This window comes from Haliaeetus albicilla, chromosome Z, assembly GCF_947461875.1.
Source record: "Haliaeetus albicilla chromosome Z, bHalAlb1.1, whole genome shotgun sequence".
Classification (NCBI taxonomy): Eukaryota; Metazoa; Chordata; class Aves; order Accipitriformes; family Accipitridae; genus Haliaeetus; species Haliaeetus albicilla.
The window spans coordinates 49471517-49493457 of NC_091516.1; the positions used below are offsets into that span (position 1 = coordinate 49471517).

The following is a 21941-nucleotide window of genomic DNA, read 5'->3' on the forward strand; positions in this document are numbered from 1 at the left end:
TTCAACAAGAGTAAGCTCAAAACCAATTTATAAAATCTTACAGTATTGTTGTAAGTGTCATTTATGTATCTTTTGCTCTTTTTTGTGTTCAACTTGATATAAGGAAGCTTAAATGGAATAGTAATCTTATGCTGTTTCCAAAACGTGGAAAATTATTCTGAAACACTAATTGAAACACTTCTGCAAGATCATGATATATAAGAAACATGAAATTAAAAAACCTAACTCACAGTATAAAACTATGGAATATTCCTTTGGGGAAATCCCAGACAGGTATTGTAGGCACCATGGGGAAAAATAGGATTAAGGTCCCAGCATTCTGTCATGGTAGAATGTGTTTCAGCCTGGCTCTGTTTGCCAAGAAAATAACAGCATAAAAATCAGAGCAAGTAACAGCATTAGTGATTTACACTAGCCTCATAAATGCTCTGGTGTTTAATAATTTCTGCAAATGTCAGATCAATGTTAAATCAGAAATGCCTGTTTACAACTCCTTTGTTCTTAGAAAATAAAACCAAGGGGAAAAGTAATAGCTGAATAACTAAAATTTACTATTATTATTGTGTAATGTCTTAGCTAGTAATTGCAATTACTGAAAAAGAATGTGGTATTTATCCTTTAAATGCTAGTGCGATGCCTGCAAAATAAAAGTTTTAGAAACAATTCTTTTTGGAGAAGTGCTCTCTCCACCCCCCCTTTTTCTTTTTTTTTTTTTTAACTCTGGAAAAAAGGATATCCTTGCTCATTTATGTGGCTTAGTACTGTTCTAACTACTGTGGATGACAGTGTGGCTTCAGTGTATCTCAGGGCTGGCGGTTAGCAGTGAATAGGAACAGCTATTCTTAAGGTGTGTTTACAAAGCTAATGGTGATTCAAAGAATGTATTTCAGTGAGAAGATATATGTAGCTATGTCTTACCATATGAAGATTTCATTGTTTCATTGTTTTCAGTTAGAAAGCTGAATACAAATGTCATATAGATCTCAAGTCAGGAAAAAGAGCTGTAATCTGATGTGCTTTGTTAGTGCCATAGACTGGCCAATGCACACAAGCCTGGGTTACACATACTATGATACAAGTAGTGAGAAAAGTTCTTTCCCACTATTTGCTTTCTAACTTTCAAAATCTTCACAAAATGTGTTTATTATTATCACAGATTGTCACAGGAGGTTATCAGAGAGTGCTACCACTTTGCTTAAAGGCAGAAACAAAATTTTTAGTAAACCTATCCTGAAGAAGACTACCGTTTTAAAGTGCAACCAAGCAAGCAAACAGTATCTTCAGGAAAACTGCTTACTTTTATGAAACACACAGGTTAATAAATCAAAATATGCATTTCCAGTATTACTTTACCAATCTTATTTTCTGGGATATTCAAGATTATTTTTGCATTTATGTGGTTGGCCATAATATGTGCTTACTATATTTGTGAGATAATTCTTCTGAATTTGGTAGGTAAACGTAATGAAAATTTCTGGATCAGGACAACAACCAACGAAGTTTAGTGATTTTAGCAGTAATGATAGAGGGACTTCTGGGTGGGGCTTTTTGAGTTAGTAATACAGGTTAATTGGCAAATCCTTACTCTAAGAAAGTAGCCCATGAAGTTTTAAAATGTGTTTTACCAAAGGCTAAACTGCATCTCAGTAGGATTAGCATACATAAAATCTTTCTAGGTGTATTCCCTGTTTGAGGAGTTTGAGCATTTATCCAGAATTTCTGGGCACCCTCGGGGATGGCTGGAGATATATTTGTCTGGCAACCCTGTCTGCCACAGGACCACAGAGCATCTGTTGCTTGCTGGGTACTTTGAACCTGCTGCACACTAGCAGGTGCAACACTCTTGGTGCTGTGCTGCAGGTACACTAAAGAAGGGAATGACAGGCTAGCGGGGAAAAGTCAAACTGTCTCATGCTTTGTAAGCAAGCCTTTAGGTGGTCAGGACTCAGAACCCCACGAGAGTTTCAGCCCCCCCTTGCCCAAGCACTGAAGGTGCAGCTATGTGACTGCATGATCTGTACAAGGAATTTGGGAGCCCTTGTTCCCTCCTTTTTAGGTCAGGTAAGACAAATTAGTCAAGGGTAAGTTTAAAGTTGAGAGCATGTAGATTAGAATAGAACAATTTAATTCATTGTAAGAAGAAGTTTTAGCACTATGTAAAAAAATAGTAATTTTTTTGAAAGAACAATAAACTTGTTCTTTTTTGTCAGAAACTTCATCAACTGAAAGTGGTTCTCAGTTTAAAAAAAGGTAAGAAAATTAACTAGAGAGAAAATGAACTAAGCAGCGTAATGTTTTTTATTTTGTTTAAAAGTCCATAGGCTTTGATTACTACTGCTTAAGAAGGATCAATAATATATAATTAGAAATAGTCTATTATGTAGGTTGCAGCAAACCAGAATTGTTTTGCTTCATGCTGTTGTTTTTCTGTAGTATTCTATTTGTTGTCTTAAAGATTTGTTCAGAATCCTCACATTTTTTTAGCAATTTAGGTGACCATAATTTAGTACCATATGTATTTGACTTGATGTTAATGTGAAACTAAAGGCTTCTCAGCAGTTTATTAAAATTTTTTCTTAATGCCACTTTGTAGTTGTAGCTGCACTAGCTATACTTAGCCTCTTTATTTTAAAATTCTACATAAATCTGTACTGGCTTTCTGAAATTGCTATTTGAGTCATACTTTGACTTAGCCTTTCAGTACTGAGGCCAGTGCAACAACTAGTCTCCTCTTTTGTTTTCTATTTTTGTGTGTGCTATGGTGTTTCAGTAGGTGCAAATATAAAGTTAAAATTTGTCAGACTTAGAATGCTTAATGCATGTGAGTGATTATTTGATCGACATTTTCATCTCCTCTAGCATCCAGATATCACTTGCTCTTTGCTCTCTCTTTGTTCTGTTAAAAGAGCAGAAATGAGTGGGCTTAATGAGGAAAAAAAAAAAAAGCTGCATGGAAAGATGTTATTAAAAGAAATAAGAAGAGTGGTTGAACATATACAGAAGAATCTAGTCATTTCATCTCCATTTAATTAACATGAGGTTGAAGAATTGTTTCTTGCTTTTCATTTTTACCATATGCTATTGTTTAGATAGTTCCATTTTTTCTGTTAATTAGAAATACCAGATAAGGAAGAAGATGAGAAAATTTCAGTTGGTTCAATAAGCATTTATGAGTGGTCTTCTTTTCCAGTATTTGATTTGCATGTGATGAATGTATTTTTACCATAATTTATTTTTAGTTTCCAAACCAGTCCTGTGGGAGTATAGGAGAGAAGCTGCAACTACCCGATTCAGAGAATTTGGACATGCCTATTGTTTGTTTTATTTTCCCCTCTCTTCACCGCCATCATTTTGTAATGAAAATAATTCAAATTATGGTAGAATTCAGTTGGAAAAATATTTTAATACTGAGAGAAGCAATTATGTGTAGGAGTTCCTCTGTTTTTATCATTTGATGGTCAGTACAACCTTTCAAAATCAGAGACAGGTCTTTAAAATATTTCTGTGTGGAAAATTGTGTACAAGTAATACATATATAATTCTAACTGAAACTAGCAGAAATATTTTTCTTTTTTTCAGTTAGCTATTGTGTTCCTTGATAGTGTTCTGCACAGTTTGTCTGCTTTACTTGAGAAGTAGATTAATTTTTACCTTGTTTAAGAGCTTTTACAAATACATTAAGAACCAGTTTATTTTTTTAAATAATTTAATGTGAACCTCGTGAGGTTCAACAAGGCCAAGTGCAACGTCCTGCACATGGGTCAGGGCAACCCCCAGTATCAATACAGGCTGAGAGTTGAAGGGATTGAGAGCAGAGGAGAAGGACCTGAGGGTGATGGTGGATGAAAAGCTGGACGTGAGCCGGCAATGTGCACTTGCAGCCCAGAAAGCTGATTGTATCCTGGGCTGCATCAAAAGAAGAGTTACCAGCAGGTTGAGAGAGGTGATTGTCCCCCTCTGCTTTGCTCTGGTGAGACCCCACCTGGAGTACTGTGTTCAGCTCTGGTGCCCCCAGCATAAGAAGGTCATGGACCTGTTGGAGTGAGTCCAGAGGAGGGCCACAAAGACAATCAGAGAGCTGGAACACCTCTGCTATGAAGAAAGGCTGAGAGAGTTGGGGTTGTTCAGCCTGGAGAAGAGAAGGCTCCAGGGAGACCTTATTGTCGCTTTTCGCTTTATGAAGAGGGCTTATAAGAAAGAGGGACAAATACTTTTTTACCTGTAGTGGCAGGTAGCAACAGGACAAGGGGCAACGGTTTTAAACTAAAAGAGGTTTATATTGAACATAAGGAAGAAGTTTTTTACAGTGAGGTTGGTGAGACCCTGGAACAGGTTGCCCAGAGAGGCTGTGGAAACCCCCTCCCTGGAAGAGTTCAAGGCCAGGTTGGATGGGGCTTTGAGCAACCTGATCTAGTGGAAGGTGTCCCTGCCCATGGCAGGGGGGCTGGAACTAGAGGATCTGGAAGGTCCCTTCCAACCCAAACCATTCTGTGATTAAACAAATTTGAAGATGGAATATTAGCAGAGAGCTATAATAAAAGTTAGAATCTTAGAAGTGATCAATTAATAAACATTCCCTATGTCAGTTTTTCACTAAAGTTACCAGCAGTAGCCTTCAACTATGTATCTGCCAAATGTAGCGTAAAGTTGGTATTAGATTCAAATGACTTATTTTCAATATGTGCACTATGCATGTGAGAAGATACGGACTATCTGCATTCAAGGCATTTTCCTTAGTCAAATTTTCCTTTGCAGTTATGTTCTGGAAGTCTCCCATGTTCTGAATTAAAGAAGATGAGTTCATTTGTAAGGTGATCATGTTCTGTGGTCCAGCTCTTCCATTTTTAGTCATATTACTACTGCTTCTTTTTACCTTAGTTTTCTAGCCCTTACAAACCCCACATGAAATTAGAAGTCGCTGGTTTGGCTTCACACTATGAAATCCTGGCTCTGTTGATGTTAATTCTGGATTTCTGTAGTTTTCATTAGATATATACCATTTATATTCATTACATATAAATTACTAGGAAATACTTGCTTCCCTGTTACTAATCTAGTTTACATGATCTACTTTGCTCCCAGAACTATTTTTCATCTTCAGTCTGGTAACCACTAATGTAAAGAATTTGGGGAAGAAGTGTCGGAACTCTTTCCTAACCATGAATGCCGTAAGAACTATACTAAACAGTTAAGTTAGTCTTTCCTTTCCTGTGAATCTTCTGTTTCTTCCTGGGACAATAGTTCAGCTACCACAAAAAAGATGAAAAGCGATCCTATTCAATTTAGCATAGGTGCTGTTTAGTTTAGTGTGTCAGTAGTGATTCAAGTCTCCTGGGAGCAAGAGAGTGATGGTTTAGCTTCAAAACCAAGCAGGTCTCCTTCCTAAGGAGAGGGAAGAACCTGCCTGCTTGATTTCTCTACCTAAATCCAGTGGAAGACAGGAGGTAAATACTTGTTTGTGCCTGCTTTTGGCTGGCTCCAAGCAATTCAGTGCTCAGTGGAATGGCTGCTTTGGTTGTGTTCCGAAGTAGCTTATTCTCCTTGAGCACAACGCATTTCTCTGAATACTGTGTTTCCTCCTGCGCAATTGCAATACCTAGGACCTCTATTGTAGTTTCTGTAATTTTCTGTGCTGGTGATGACTTATGAAGAAAGACTACATTTTGGTTGAATGAGTTTGCCTTTCTGTAAACTAGGTGGACTGTAGTGCAATGATTAATTTCCCATTATTAATTAGCTTTTTATGATTCATTCAGAACTGCATGTATAAAATTAAGTGATGATGTGAGATTCCATTGCTATAGCTTTCTTTCACAGAAAATATTTAATCAATTATAGCTGAATCAAAAAATTCTGTACTGTTGTGTCAATAATAATCATGCTTCAATGAATAAGTCTTTCAGAGAATTATTGTCAATAGTATAGTTGAAATGCCACATAAATGTAATGAATAATCGTAATTTCAAGCCTTATTTGTAAGATGATGTCTCTGCTTTATATAGAAGGATGTTTCCAAGCATGTTTTTTACAATATGAACATTAGAAATACTTCCATTCTATTTAAAGTTAAAACCACAAATGGAACTTTGATGAAGAACTGTTAGCTTCTGCAGGCCACTTCATATAGGTATTTTGTTAGTGTTAAAAAAAAAAGCCACCAAAATTTATTCTGCCGTATCTATAAAATAATTTTTAGTCAAACTTTGAATTTGATTGGCACATTACAGTACCATGTATTGAGCTTTTATTTCTTAATATGGACGTGCTTTATGCAACCTTCCGTGTTGCCTCTTGAATAGTAAGCTTTTTTCCTCTAAAACCAGTATTTCCACTGACTATATTAGATTATAAAGATACTGTGCATTTATAGCATTGCGGGTTTTATACAGGTTATTGATTATTTTTATTTGGTCTACTGCTCAGAAGAGGTACTAATGGAAGAACAATTACAAATGCATAGCATTTATTTGGACAAATTATCCAGATTGCAATTATACAGGAAGACTGCAGAAGCCCTCCTTCTCCCAGCTCTGTTGTGGGTAGCTGAAGATCTGACTGCTGACTGTTTCCAAAAAACTTAAGTTCAAAGAGCAGCTCTTGGGAGTCCTCTTTGTGGCTAAGCAAATTAAGGAAATGTTGACTGTTGCCAAAACAGTGCTGCTGCTCCTCTCGCAGCGCTGCTTGGTACTCTGCTTTTAATGCAGGAAGGGAATGCTGCACCCGTCTTAAGGCTGCGGTGTTTGCTGATACTCTGCTAATGCTGTACCAAGGCACTTGGAGTCTTCAGCCTGTCTCTGTGCTCCAAGGGTGCAATGCTGTTGAAGTAGTCAGCCTGCACAAGATCCTTTTTTCATGAGTAACCATTAAAACTGCATTCCAGACCATAAAGTAGGAGTAGCCTGCACATGGGTTGGGGCAATCCCAAGTACAAATACAGACTGGGGGATGAGTGAATTGAGAGCAGCCCTGAAGAGAAGGACTTGGGTGTGTTGGTTGACAAGAAGCTCAACGTGACATGGCAGTGTGTGCTTGCAGCCCAGAAAGCCAACCGTATCCTGGGCTGCATCAAAAGAAGTGTGATCAGCAGGTTGAGGGAGGTGATTCTCCCCCTCTACTCTGCTCTGCTTTCCTGAGACCCCACCTGGAGTACTGTGTTCAGCTTTGACACCCCCAACATAAGAAGAACATGGACCTGTTGGAGCAAGTCCAGAGGAGGGACACAAAGGTGATCAGAGGGCTGGAGCATCTACCCCATGAAGACAGGCTGAGAGAGTTGGGGTTGTTCAGCCTGGAGAAGAGAACGCTCCGGGGACACCTTACAGCAGCCTTCCAGTACCCAAAGGGGGCCTACAAGAAAGCCCGAGAGGGACTTTTTACAAGGACATGTAGTGACAGGAGAAGGGGTAATGGCTTTAAACTGAAAGAGGGTAGATTTAGATTAGATGTAAGCAAGAAGTTCTTGACTATGAGGGTGCTGAGGCACTGGAACAGGCTGCTCAGAGAGGTTGTGGATGCCCCATCCCTGGAAGTGTTCAAGGCCAGGTTGAATGGGGCTTTGAGCAACCTGGTCTAGTGGAAGGTGTCCCTGCCCATGGCAGGGGGGGTGGAACTAGAGCATCTGGAAGGTCCCTTCCAACCCAAACCGTTCTATGATTGTATGAACATTTATCAATATAAATGTGTCAGTGCTTTCAAATGCTCCAGGAAATTATTTTTGATAGTTTTGACACTACTGTGTTTCTTCAAAATGTGGTATTCCCAACCCTAAAGTAACTAATACAGTGCTCTTCAACTGCTGTCATCTAGGAGGAGAGACAGGTGAACACTGCTACATTTCACTCCACTTGCCATATAGGAATAGATTAGAGTATTATGTACCAGGTTTTAGCTTTTAAAAATAGATTTTCAAGGGGTTTTTTTTCTGCAATTTGCAGTTGTCTCCACTGTCACATTGCTAAATGTGGCTTGATCCTAGGGAAATGGATTTACAATTAAAGTTGAATCAGTTTTGAATTGGTACTTCTGGTTGTCTGAAATGTTATTTGAGTAACATGATTATTTTGTTCTTTAATGAGCTTGTATGATTCTGATCTGAAAGTATTAAGGAAAAAAACAGTGAAAATGTTAAATATCCAAACTCATTAAATTAGATATTACAAATATTGTATACTTTAAGCTTATTATAATAAATTAGAGCGATTATTGAATTCTAAGTATGCTGTAATGTAAGTGGATATGAACTATGATGAAGAGCTGCTTCTGAATAAAAAGTGAGCTTCCTTCTAATCTATAATCTGTTTCCTTAAGCTATTGAATTCTGTCATGGCTGAATAACAAAAGATTTTAAAAGGGGGAGGAATACAATTTTTCCTTGCGAACTCTGTGTATTTGTTGTAGAGGTTGATACTGCTTCCCCATGTGTGCTTTATTTGAAATTCACCCCAACCTCTATTAAAAGCAAATTAGCGATCTCAGATTTAGCTCTGCCACAGCTGCAGAAGGCTTGTAATTAGAGTAACAGATGCATGGATTTGAATGGTTAGAGGATGATATAAGAAATGTCTGAATACATTTTTGTTTACTGTAAATCTCAACATATCATGCTATCTTAATAAGGCCATGCTGTCTTTCATATATTCCTGAATTATGCTCAGTGCAGTTCTGTTACCAGAGGTGTCAGTGGTCACAGTATGTAGGAAATTCATATTTGAATTGTGGTTTCCTAGTGTTATTGTGTTACATAAATAAGCAGTAGATTACACATATGATTATATTAACCTAATGATTGCCACATTAATGATAGAACTGGAAGTTATGTTGTCTTTTTTTTTTTTTTTTAAGAATAACATATTGCTTCATTCCGCTGCTGTTAGGACAGATTTTGTTTGTCATTGGGAATTTCCAGCACCAATTATTTCTACCATTTTCTACTTTTCTTTTTAAATATTAAATTCTAAGGCATCTATTAATACAAGTGCAAAACAAAGTTGTTTGTTAACTGTGGTCTTTCTGAGGGTAATATTAATAATTAATAGTTTCCAGAGGCCACTTTACTGTAGGATATTAGATTCTGCTGTTTCTCAGTTTGGAATGGTGAAGTTTCTTCATATGAAATAAATAAAGAGAAATTAACTTTTTCTTTCCATGATTGAATTTTATTTTGAGAAGGCAGTTATAACATTTCATCTTATCTAGTTGAAATTTCCTTTAGGTTTCATCTTATATCTAACCAATACACAATCTGTGTATCAGCTGAATGGCTTCAGAGGTAATCCAGTATGATTAGCCAAAGATAATTCTTTATATTAAAGTTTTGAAGTGTCTCTTAAAGGTTTCAAGGAGGTTGATATTTGCATTTTACGGTAAACTTTCCCTAGTGCTTCCTATTCAGCCTGTGCTTGAATATCATTCTTTATGTGTTCCCATAAAATGGCAAAAATACCCAATTATTTCAGACCTCTGAGGTTTCAGTATGTCACTTTTCCTAGGATGATGATTTAAAATGTCATGTAAAATTAAACTAAAGATAGTAATAGATAAATTGTTTGGCATGTTACTGAAGAATTATTTTGTAGATGCAGTTATTTAAAAAAAATGCAATGCCCATACTGACAATAAACTATTATAATGAAAATACATGTAGTGATGGAATTCACCAATAACCGCTAATACAGAGGAAGCTGAAAATCTATTATTTTTCACAATAGCTAGAAATGTATATCAAGTTCCATTTTTGCTTTCTGTTTTGGTACATCTCATCTTTCAGTTAGCAGTTAGAGGTTAGATTTACCATTAGAAGGTAGCTTCTTCATTCTGATCAACTGACTCTCTGTTTGTATTTTTAAGGAACCGGAGTGTTTCATGTATTTATGTATAATTTATATGTGACCTGAGACCTTAATTTAACACTTGCAGGTTTTGTGCTTCCAAAGGAAAATAATAAAGCAGCCTTGATGAATGAAATCCTGTGACTAGGGATGAGAGCAGAACAAAGTTTCCATTCATTCAGACTGCCCATGCCAGCCCACCCCAACTGATGTCTTGTCTTGTCCTGCCAAAGATTTCCTTAGATTTCAGGGCTTCCGTGGCCACTAGAGTTTCTTGGCCTCTCTGCTCTTGTCTTTTCATTAAAGAAACCATAATACATTGTTTACCATGTGGAAAGTGGAAATGACACTCACTGAATTTATATTGAATGGAAGTTATTATATTAACTGGGAATATCATTTTGCCTCTTTCTGAACTGGTCTGCATTGAAATGAACAACCTTCCACAGGTGGTATCTGTAGCTGAAAACATCTATTTTTCACTACCAAAACCCATTCTCCTTTTCTTGAAAGTCCATGGTACTAACTCAGGTTTTGTTACAGGGCAGGGCGGGGGCGAAGGTCATGGCTTGGGTTTTCCATTCAGTGCATTCATGAGCACACTTCAGACCAAAATTTACTTAACGTAACTTGATATGATTAATAAAAAAAGAGTAATAATATTGAATTAATAACATAAGTATTAGCATGGTATCCAAGTTCATTTGTAAATTAAATATTTTGCAGTATTAACTAGTTTTAAAGAATTACATCCATATAATCCACATCCTTGTTCTAATGAATAGGTCAGTTTCCTTGTTCAAGAACCTCAATGCCTGAATGATAACATGACTCAAAATCACTGAGATATAAGCCCTATAATCAGCATATTTGGGGGGAGGGAGCTGTAGGAGTAGTTTACAGATCAGAGATGATGGTAACTCTCCAGGCATTTACCCAGTCATTTGTGTGAAGGAGTGAGGCTGAGCATGGATCTGGGTATCTGGGCGCACAGAACACAAAGATGATTTGGCATCACAAACGAAGGACGTGAGAAATCCTTGCTAAGGAACATACGTTCTGTACAAATATAAAAGGAAATGTGCCATTTTTAGGAGAATATTTTGTAAAAAAATGAGCCTAAACACCCTTTTTAAAGTTCCTTTACTTTCTGATGGTCCAGGGCTTCTAGTTCTGAGATTTCATACCTCTCCTTTCCATTGTCCCTACCCTTCCAGATTTTACTGCATAATTGGCTAAGATGTGAATGAGAAAAAAAAATTGCAAAAGGAAACTTTCTTAGGAAGGAAATATTATTTGTTCTTGTTACATCATAGATAAAGCACAACTGTTTACTAGCTAGCTGGTATTTCTGCTCTTACATGTTTGAGTGAGTAACAGTGAATCCATTCCCAGAAATATCAGATAATTGTCTGGTCTTTCTGCCATGCTGAATTCATGTTTGGGTCCCAAGGCTCATCAGAGGGTCCAAAAGGACAACATAAAATATGTGTTCAGAATACTGTGAGATTCTGTAGTAAAATATTGTATATGATGCAAATAGTTATGTGACCTGTTCTTTCAGAAGGGTATCTGTTTTATTCTTGTGAGACAGCTATTCTTGTGTGTAAAACCAAAATAAAGTTCTTGCATTAGAAAACAGTGTCTTATAGACAGTGGGGAGAAAAGTTAAGTGTCAAAAGCTAATTATAGAACAGTTGGTATTTATTGTAAGAAATCAGAAGAAATTGTTAGGTTATAAACAATTCATAAGAAATTTCAGAGGAGGTTTAGATTTTTTTCTTGTTATAGAAGATGCATATTATGAAAAATATTTTTTTTTGCCTTTGTGGAGTTGAGTCAGTGTATCTTTTTCTTATGAGATATCCCTGATACAGAAAATTCCTTCTTAGAAAATGAGTAAGTTTTGCTAGAAATAAAGCAAATGGGCTCGAAGGAACTGTAAGCAAATTCTCTCAGACTTCATCATTCTATTTAACAGGCTGTAGCATTTTGAGTGTTGTGGTATTGTGCTAGGGTTGTTTTTATTTAACTGCAGCACCACTTTCTTGTTGATAAATACTAGGAATTTAGAAGTATTATTCAGACAAAATAATAAATCTACTCACCTCATGAGAGTGACAGGCTCTCTCTCTAAGAAGTGAAAAGTAAAAAATGAGACTACAGGGTATTGAAACTAAGATAAAAATAACATACAGCTAGTGTTTGTGAAAGCTGTTGTAGTGATCATAAAGTCATATAGCTTACCTACATAATATAATAATCTCTCTAATCTCATAGTCCTGTTGCAACAGAGAATAGTGGGTGAAATGTAATTACTTTCTGTGGTAAATGTAAAAAGTTTAGTGACATCTACTATTTAGGGAACTAACAAGCTTTAAGTTCACAGTCTGTGAATTTCTGTCTTGTTTTATACAAGGTCAATAAAAGCATGTACTCTGGAACTATTGTCAAAGGACATACTATATACTTTATGCAGAAGCAAGTACAGAAAAGAGAATATTATACTTTTGATATGTGTGCAATACTAATTAGGTTGCTATCATCTACACCATCTAGACATTTCTACCTCATATCTTCATTTTAGTTTCAGGGGATTCATTTTTAACAGTTCCACATTCTCTTAGCTTTCATTACTTTCAACAAGAATTTTAATTTCTGTGACTTACTCTTTCCTTTTTTTTTTTTTTTTATTGAACAAGAAGTTCCAGTATGCTATCAGACATGTTTCTCCAGATTTGCTGGTTTGTGTAGACTTGTTTCTTTGACTAGGAAAATACCTAATTTGCAAATAACTTTGAAGTTCCCTAATGTCTTCCAGAGAGGAAAAATGCAACCTAATGTTGAACAACATAAAAATCTACACACTCTTTCAGGAATAGCTCTTTTACCCACTTTCTTGAAGTATCTATTTATTCCTGAAACAGTGTTTCTTGAGTGGATTTAAAAGTGAAGTTTGGACAACATTGTAGCTTTAATAATAATAATTAGGATGAAATGGTAAGGTGTGAATCTGAAAGCATCAGGAGATATCAAGGGAAATCATTATTCAACCAAGGCTCCTAACCTCCCACTGAAATTAAATAGTAAATGAAAAGCTGCAACTTCTTAGACAGATGAACTTCTATTCCATTAATTAGAAGTAAATTAATTTGCTGTTATCACTGGCTATCTTGTTATTTAAAATAAAATACTAGTTTGCTTGCCATCTTTGAAGTAAGAATTTCACTATTAAATTGTAGTGAAAAATGAACTGATCCCACAGAACGAAGTCTTAAGTGCAGGAGACATTGCAAAACCAGTGTTGTGTTTACCTAAGTGCAGTAAATACAACTTGCCATGCTAAAATCAACAGAAAAATTGTCATTGAATTCAATTGGAAAAGAAGTAGGGCCTTAGATGATAATGACTGCTTTTGCTGTGCTTCAGTACATGTTATTTAACAAGGTGTTGTAGTCATTGCCATGAAACTACAGCATCAATTCTCCACACTGTATTTTGGAGTTCAAAGTTTCACATTAGAACTGCTCAGAAAGTTCAGACACCCCCTTGTGAGATACTCCCAGATACCAAGTACTTCACAACCAGGAGATGCATATAGTGGCTGACTATACCACTGGTGGTGTTTCCACAGAATTTTTGAATTGTCTTTGATAATCTGTACCAAAAAGAAAGATGGACTGTAGGACTTTGTTTTTGCAGTGGGTAAAGGAGGTGTTAGTGGTAGCTGATAAACAATGAATTATATGATAGGATAAAGCAAAAGCAGAAGATGATGGATTGGGGAGGAGAGGAAGAATGCAGTCAACTAAATGCTAGTCACCTCAGAAATGAGGTACAAGGTCATTCTTTGAGCATAGATCATTGACTAGAGGGTAAGCATGTGTGTCAATATTTGTTTACTAAAGCCAAAACATGCTTTCGCTTATACTGTTTTCTTTAGGATGTGGAACTTTTCCTGTTTATTTCTTACAGCAGAAAATTGTAATTAGTGTTTCTCGAAAAGGGAGTTTATGTTGCACTAAGTTATAATGTATTGGTTCAATAATTTATTGGCTTCCTGATACCGATTCTTGACATTCCAAAGAGGAATATACCCCAGTTGTCTCAGACAGAAAACTACCTTCATTTTAATAAATTCTTAGGCTGTATGTCAATGGTAATGAACAATAAATTCCCAAATTGCTTTCCAGAGAAGAATAAATTTATTTTCCTTTTCTATTTTTTATACACACATATATATATTTATATATGCATACTAAGTTACACCTGGTTTGTGGATTTGACAAAATGTTTATCCACTGTCTTTTTCCATATAGTACTAGCGATGATATACCTTACTCTAATGTAGTTCTTCCCAGTGCCTCAGGAGATTTTTCAGAAGTCCCTCTAAGCTTTATATTGCTGTAGTTTTATCACTGAGGTATTAAATTCAGCGTAGATGTGTAGCTATGTGCATAGTGAAAAACAGAAGAAGGAAGAATGTAACAGGGCTTTTAGTGTGCCTTCATGAAAGAAGTCAGTTTTAAAGTTCATGCAACTGAAATACATTTCAGAATATATTATTTCTGCATGGTCATAGATGGCATATAGTTCTACATATCAAATAATGAAGAAAACGCTGTTTTCTAGCTTACTGTTATCTTTCTTTGAGAGTCAAGACATTTTTCTCATAAAGCTGAGAGAAACTTAGGTGAAGTTATGCATGTTCAGCTCAGTTCAAAGGTAAATTCAGTTGCAATAGGTACTGCTCACAAAAAGATTCTGAAAAAATTGAATGCATCTTAAAGGAATCATAGTTGCTAAGAATAAGTAAAATAAGACAGTAAGCTCAGTGCATGTTACATTCTCTCACTTTTTGTCATTGCTCTGTAGTTCTCAGCCTCTTTCTATCTCATTTGGCAGAATTATAATGAAGGGATATGGTCTTATGAGACATTTTTATATCACTGTAAGTATTGATTGAAATAGGGACTTTCTCTTCAACAAAGGGTATTTCAAAATCCCTTATGCAAGGCGGTAGGCAGTGAAGAAAGCCTTATCGGCATGTTAACTAATTTGGAAGATTGAGGGAGATCATCAACGTACATGGAGCTGTAAGAACTGTTGAATCGATGTTACAGTATTTTGTTGTTCACAGATTTAAGCTGAGTCACTCAAGCCTGACAGAAAAAAGCTCCTGGCAAAGCTGTATGTCAGATACTTCATCAAGTCTCATGGGTTCTGGGAAATAAAAATAGACCAGTGAAATAAGGGCCATGTCCCAGTTTTAAAAAACTATATATAGGTAATAGGATGGCAGAATAAGTAAAAATACTTGATTCGAAAGGCTTCCTGGTTTTGGAGTAATTTCTGGGCAGGATTTCGGAGATCAGTATGATAAGTAAGCTTACAAATGCTTAAACAAGGAGTTTTCAAACTTTCCTGCTATTAATATTGCTTCTTAATAGTTAGTTGGTTATAAACATCTCCATTTCCATTCACTAACAAATGGATTGACTGTCCTTCCTGTTTGGTATCATAGACCTTCCTGACTTTTCATTCACTTCCAGGAAGCCACCCTTTCTTCCCATTATTGCTTGTGCAGACTGTCCTCTCTTGCACATGATTATCTGGACTAGTTTCTTATTCTCCTTGCAGGGTCATGGATGGAATCATGAAGTCCCACTCCATCCTCATTTTCTTTTACTGAGACCACCCTTGACTCCCTTTCATATTGCAGATAAACCTTATGGGAGCTAGCATAACTGCTTAGATAAAAAGCTAGTCATAGATACGAGTTTAATATCTCTCTAGCTTGAAATGATCAGGGGTTAGCATATTCCTGAATGGAAATTCTGAATATCATAAACAGAGACCAAATTGAGATTACAGGATCTCCCATGCTGCTATTGTCTTATATTAGCTGAACTCAAGTGTGAAATAATATTATTGTGGTTACGGATTTATTTATTTATCCTGGTTATTTATTAATGTATTTTAATTTCAAAGGGTTTATTTAACTTCTTTGTATCATTATTCTTCTATAACACAGTTGGACTTCAGCTGTAAACTGAAAGTAGTTGTTTATAAGTTCGTAAGTAAATCACCATCCTTCCTACCACAAGAGAGCATTGTAACCTTAAGAGAGAGTCAGGCAAACAGAACTCTTAGGAGACTGTAGAAGTTACGGAAGGTTTTTCTCTGTCGAAATATGAAGACATATTTTTTCCTTAAATGGACAGTTGCTTTTTTTAACTATTAAGTAGCTATTAAATTGAAGTGCTTCAGCTTCCCTTTCAGGGGTATTTTATAGCAACTGATACAGTGCTTGGTAATCTTTTAGACTTGACAGTGAGCCAGTATTGTTCTCTGATAGTTTTAACCTATTCTTTAAAACTACACAGTTCACCTCTACTGGTTTTTTGGGCCCCTTGCAGTAGATGTTGTCTAAACCTGGAGGTGGAAGGTAGAACAGTCATCAGGTACCATGGCATAACTCAAAAATGCTATGAGGATGAGCAGAATTAATGGGGATTCTTCTGTAAGCAATAATAGCAGGGGCTCTGATGTGCCACTGTTGTGCTGCTGACATTGGCATAGGTTAGGGGAAAGGACAAAATGGTGCTCCCTAAAGAAGCCTGAAGCTGAGAAAGCCAAAATTTGTATGATAGCTTTGTTGCACACAGTGTGGGACCATGTTTGGCACTTGACACAAGACTACATCTAATGCCAAATAAATCTCTGTAACTGCATGTAATGGAAATCTGAGGAGCCTCAGCACCAGTTACTTCAGTCTGTTAATCTGTTTCTCTTGCACTGAATTATTTGCTAATGTAGAGGTACCTGCTGGACACAATTCAAATCCCCATAGACTGTTACTAACTGCAGCTACTGATTTAATATTTAAAAAACACCTTGAAATATTGTTCAAGTATTTCCCTTAAGATTCTGGGCTATATACACAACTTTCATTTCACTGATGAATTGTATCCTTCCTTTATATTCTGATACATATATTCAAGACAAATTCATTTCATATCTAGTATATTGTATCATTTGTGTCTCTTTTGCAGAGATACTTAAAGAGGTGCAGTAGTTGTCCATGTACTAGAAATAGGTAGAGAAAAGAAAAAATATGCCAGTCTGTAAGGGAGCAGAGAGATATACTGAACAGAACACTACCTGCAGCTCTGAACACTGATATTAGAAAGTGGCAAATAAAGTAGTAACTCAGAAAAAAAGCAAAAGTATAGGCAAAACTGATGGACAGAGAAAACTGAGTAATAAAAATGCAAAGGATAAAAAGTGCTTGATTTAAATTATCCAATAAAGGTAACAAATGGCATTATGAATAAAAGTAAGAAAGGTAAAATAGACTGATTATTGGTTGATGTAATAAAAATATTTTGAAAACAGCTGAAAATTCTATTACTTAGTGTCTGTATTTGTGTATATATGGATGGGAGTGCATAAAAGAAACGTGAGCCAATTTAGGCAAAACTAGCATTTAGATTTGATGAACGTGTTTCTTTTCTTATGATGCTAGTTGCCATCGTTGCTGTGGTTGCAGCTGACAAACATTAACTATATGCTTCTAAAGGAAGCTGATAGTTTTATTTTTTATGGGAAAAGGGAATTTACTTTGTCCTGTCACCAAGACAATTCTTGAGTCCCACTTTTCTATGTGTCACTCCTCTGTTTTAATTCATATGCAGAGCAATTTTTCAGAATTTCTCTCAAGACACTGTATCTGCTTTTAGAAAAACTAAACAAAGTTGGAAAAAAGTATAGTCAAATGTTTTAACAAATTCAGCTTAAAAACCGTAGTTGAAATCCTAATTCCATTAATTAGTTAACTTTACTAGAACCAGGATTTCACGCTGTGGCTCATATTTACAGGAAATAGCTAGTTAAGAAACAGGCATTGACTGTTTTTAACTATATACAAAGTACTTTTGGGGGGGGGGTTTATTTATATGTAGGAAGATTTGACTCACAATGCCAACTTAATTATCTGTTCATATTCCAGCGTCATCTGTTCCAGACTTTATTCTCTGTAGTGAGCTAGAGACTGGTCAGTTTCTTCCTGGGAGTTTGTTTTTATCAATAAATCCAGCTTTAATGATGGCTTAAGCTATCTGACTTACAGTTGACTTGCATATCCAAGTGACACAGAACTTTAGTCCTGTGGAAATTGTGTATTGCAAAGACTATTCCACACACTTCACAGTGCAGCAGCCGCAGCTGCTGTTCACCCTTCTTTCCCCTAAATAGTCCATATACTCTAGCTAAACATGTTTCACAGAAACAGAGGTCCAGGAGAAGCAAGCAAATCTTTTCACCAGTAAGGTGATTATAAAGTCCAAAAAAGGCTAGAAGGGCAAAATTAAAGAGTAGAAATGCAAGAAAGCTGTCTCCAGATCTTTTGATTTGCAGCTTGATAGCTGCAGTCAGGGAAGGCTTCCTTTAATGACAGTAGATGGTGGAAGTGATCTCAGGCTTTCCAGTAGGACACCCCACTACCACCACAGGATTATAAGCTTTAAAACACATGGAAGAAAAGATAATCAGAAGATTGCAAGGTGTACCATGGAAAGGAAGTCTCCGTATTCCAGTAGTCCTCTGGGTCACTTTGACAAATGCCGAGTTTCTGCAGTGAGAACCATCTATGAGAAAATGAAAGGGAAAGTACTTCATGGGGTCATATGGAACTGTAGGATCAACTGAACTCTCAAAATTTATGAATTATCAATTCATTACAAATCAAAAGCCCAAATTTTTACAGAGAAAAAAATAAATTAAAAGGATTTTAAGTGAATGCACTACCATCTTCTACCTCGTCAGGTATAATAGGCTAAAATTTGATCTCTGGTCCCTATTAAAATTGCTGTTGTCCTTCTAAATGTCACAGGCATTGAACATAGTAGATAGTTGTGGAAGTGTTTATGGTTTTGTACATAAAAGCTAGTGCTGGGGTGAATGAAAAGAAGAATTCCTGTAACTTCTTCAGTTTATGATTCAGTTCTATTTAATTTCAATAGGTAGAGTTTAGAGCTTTTGTACATACATATACCTTTCATATTATGTTGAACTGCAATGCTAGGTGACATAAATGCCTTGATAACCCAAAGGAGATAAACATTTTAAAATCATGCATGACAAGATTACCTAATATCCTTTCCAAATTACCTAGCCTATCTTTCTTTTTAGTTTAACATACATACCTCTATGAACTTGGTCTTACTCTTCTTATCTTTAAGAAACAGTACTGAATGTTATTTATCTGATTCCACAGTGTGACTAACATACTTTTAAAGCCTATGGAGAAATACTGAAAACATACATTGTCATTTCCAGTTCATAGCTGTACTCTTCTTATTGTTCTGAATAATTTAATTTGTTATTTCTTTTGTTTCTTGCCTTATAAATAGCTTCATAATAGCAATAATACTCTGGACTTCCTGCTTTTAAGTTGTACTTACTTACTCGATTTTTACCATTAGTGCTGCCCTTCCTTTTATCTTCTGTAATTTTTTTTCCATTGTTGTTTGTTTTGCTTTCTCTTACTGTGGAAGGCCTGAGACCTCTGCTGTTTATACATAGACTAATTGTAGGAAATGGTGCTAGTGAGCAGGAGAAAGTCAGGTTCCCAAGTCAAAGCTATAACTAATTATGATTACCTTTGATGATACTGTATTACTACAGTTACTTTGTCACAGTTAAAATTGGAGACATGCTTAGTTACATCAGTAGGGCAAAATATTTCTTACCTCCTTCTGCAAGTCCTCTGTTCAGGAGTATGTAAACTTTTTACATTGGAAGAGAAGTCAGCAGAACTAAGCCATATAGAGGAAAGGAACATTTGCTACCAGTAAGAACTGATAAGAAGTTACTGCTTTGCTTGGTGAGAGGAGCTATAGCAAACTTGCTGAGAGTGCACTCTGCCCTGTTATCAAGATCATTAATGCAGACGTTAAATAAGATTGAACCCAGTACTGACCCTTGGGGTGCACCAGTAGTTGCTGGCCTCCAACTAGACTTTGTGCCACTGACCAACTCCCTCTGGGACCACCCTTTCAGCCAGTTTTCAGTCCACCTCACTGTCAGCTCATCCAGCCTTTCTTTGTGAGGATTTTACATCAGGCAGTGTTGAAAGCCTTACTTAGGCTACTGAGGTAGACAATATCCACTGCTCTCCTCTCATCTACCAAGCCAGTCATTTCATCATAGAAGGTGATCAGGTTGGTCAAGCATGACTTCCCCTTGGCAAATCCATGCTGACTACTCCTGATGACTTTCTTGTCCTTCATGTGCCTGGAAATTGTTTCCAGGATTAGCTGCTCCATCACCTTCTCAGGGATCAAGGTGAGGCTGGCCAGTCTGTAGTTCCCTGGATCCTCCTTGAAGACAGGAGTGACATTTGCTTTACTCTAGTCCGCAGGCACTTCTCCCAGTCGCCATGATGGATGAAAGATTATTGAGAGTGGCTTTGCAGTGACATCAGCCAACTCCCTCAGCTCTCATGGGTGCATCCCATCAGGGCCTGTGGACTTACATAAGTCCATTTTGCTTAAGTATTCCCTGACCAGATCCTTTTCCACCAAGTGTGCATCTTCCTTGCTCCAGATTTTCTCCCTGGTCTCTGAGGCCTGGGATTCCTGAAGGCAGGTCTTGCTAGTTGACACTGAGGTGAAAGCGGCATTCATCCTGTCCCATCACCCCAGGCCCTTTGCTCACCCATCCTATTCATCCCTCTGTCACAGCATGGCTGGTCATTCTCTTCCTCCTTTATTCCTAGCTGAAAGCTCTCCTTACCAGGTCAGCCATCCGATTCTCAAATCCAGCTTTACCCCACCTGTCAAGGTGGATCCCATCTCTCCTGAGCAGACACTGATTTGTAAACATGGTCCCATGGTCGTACAGCCCAAAATTCTGTCGCCAGCACCAGCTCCACAGCCAATTATTGACCTGTACTATCAGTGCCCTCCTCCTTATACCCTTTTCCCTCACCAGCAGGATTGAGGACACCACCTGGGCCCCCATGCCCTTGACTACTGCCCCCAGAGCTCTGTAGTCACTTTTGATACTCTCCAGGTAGCCTGTGGCAGTATCAGTCATGGCCATTTGGAAGAACAACAAGAACTAGCAGTCAGATGGTTGAACAATCTTTGATAGTCCCTCCACAACATCCTGGATCAGGCGTACAGCAGACAGCAAACCTCTCAATGATAGGTCAGGTCAGCAGACAGGTTCCTCTGTCCCCCAGAGCAGGCAGTTGCCCATTACAGTCACTCACCACTTCTTCCTGGTGGTCTTGCATGGTTCAGGGTCAGGTGGCCCAGGTCCTGTACTTGAAGGCACATCTGGCTTCTCCTCCACTTTGAGGGCGGTGACCGTATTTTGTTGTTGTAAGCCCTTAGGTAGGGCAGGAGTATGCCTGTTGGAGGCAGAAGTCATGAGTGTCATCTTCTCCAGAGGCTGCCCTTACCTTAGTACTAGGGGTGGACACTGCTTACATCTCTACTGCAGCTGGAGTCTGGGGCTCTTCAAGCTACTGTGTCTCAGAGAAGATCCTGTCTATCTCCCTTTTATCTTCTCTGGGGCTGTGTAGCCCGCTCGCTTCCTCCTGTAACTCCTCCACTTGGTGGCACAGCTCCTCCAAGACAGCACTGAAGGACAGAGGGACATGGCTCCTGGCATCAGAGAGTCCTCAGATGCACCCTGCAGCCTGGTGCTTGGAGGGCTGCATGCACCATCTGAATCTCGGTCTGTCTGGAACCTTTTACTTTAAGAATTAGGGTGTCTCTCTTGTCCAATAATATCAATGACCTTTTGAACATGTCTTGTTATTAAATATTTTAGATTAAGATCCAAAATAATTAAAATTAAAACCTGCATCTTTCAAGTTCTTGTTTCATCACCTCCTTGCAAATGATGCTGTGGGCAGCTCATGATGAGATCTTGGCAGTCTCTGATGTGCTACAAGGACTGTATATGTTTGGCACACATTGAATCATTGATTGTCAGTACACACTTTCTGAACTTTCTGTAGGTTATGGTCAGTATTGTATTCAAGTTGACAGTGGAAATTCACAAAATTACCAGCATGTTGCTTGGCAGCTTTTTTAGAAT

At 37.4% G+C, this 21941-nt stretch overlaps 1 protein-coding gene across 5 annotated transcripts in view; it reads left to right on the forward strand.

Moving 5' to 3' along the window:
- The window catches only part of FER (FER tyrosine kinase), a 196135-nt gene that overhangs the window by 144506 nt on the left and 29688 nt on the right, over nt 1-21941 (forward strand). The gene's annotated exons all lie outside the window — the stretch shown is intronic.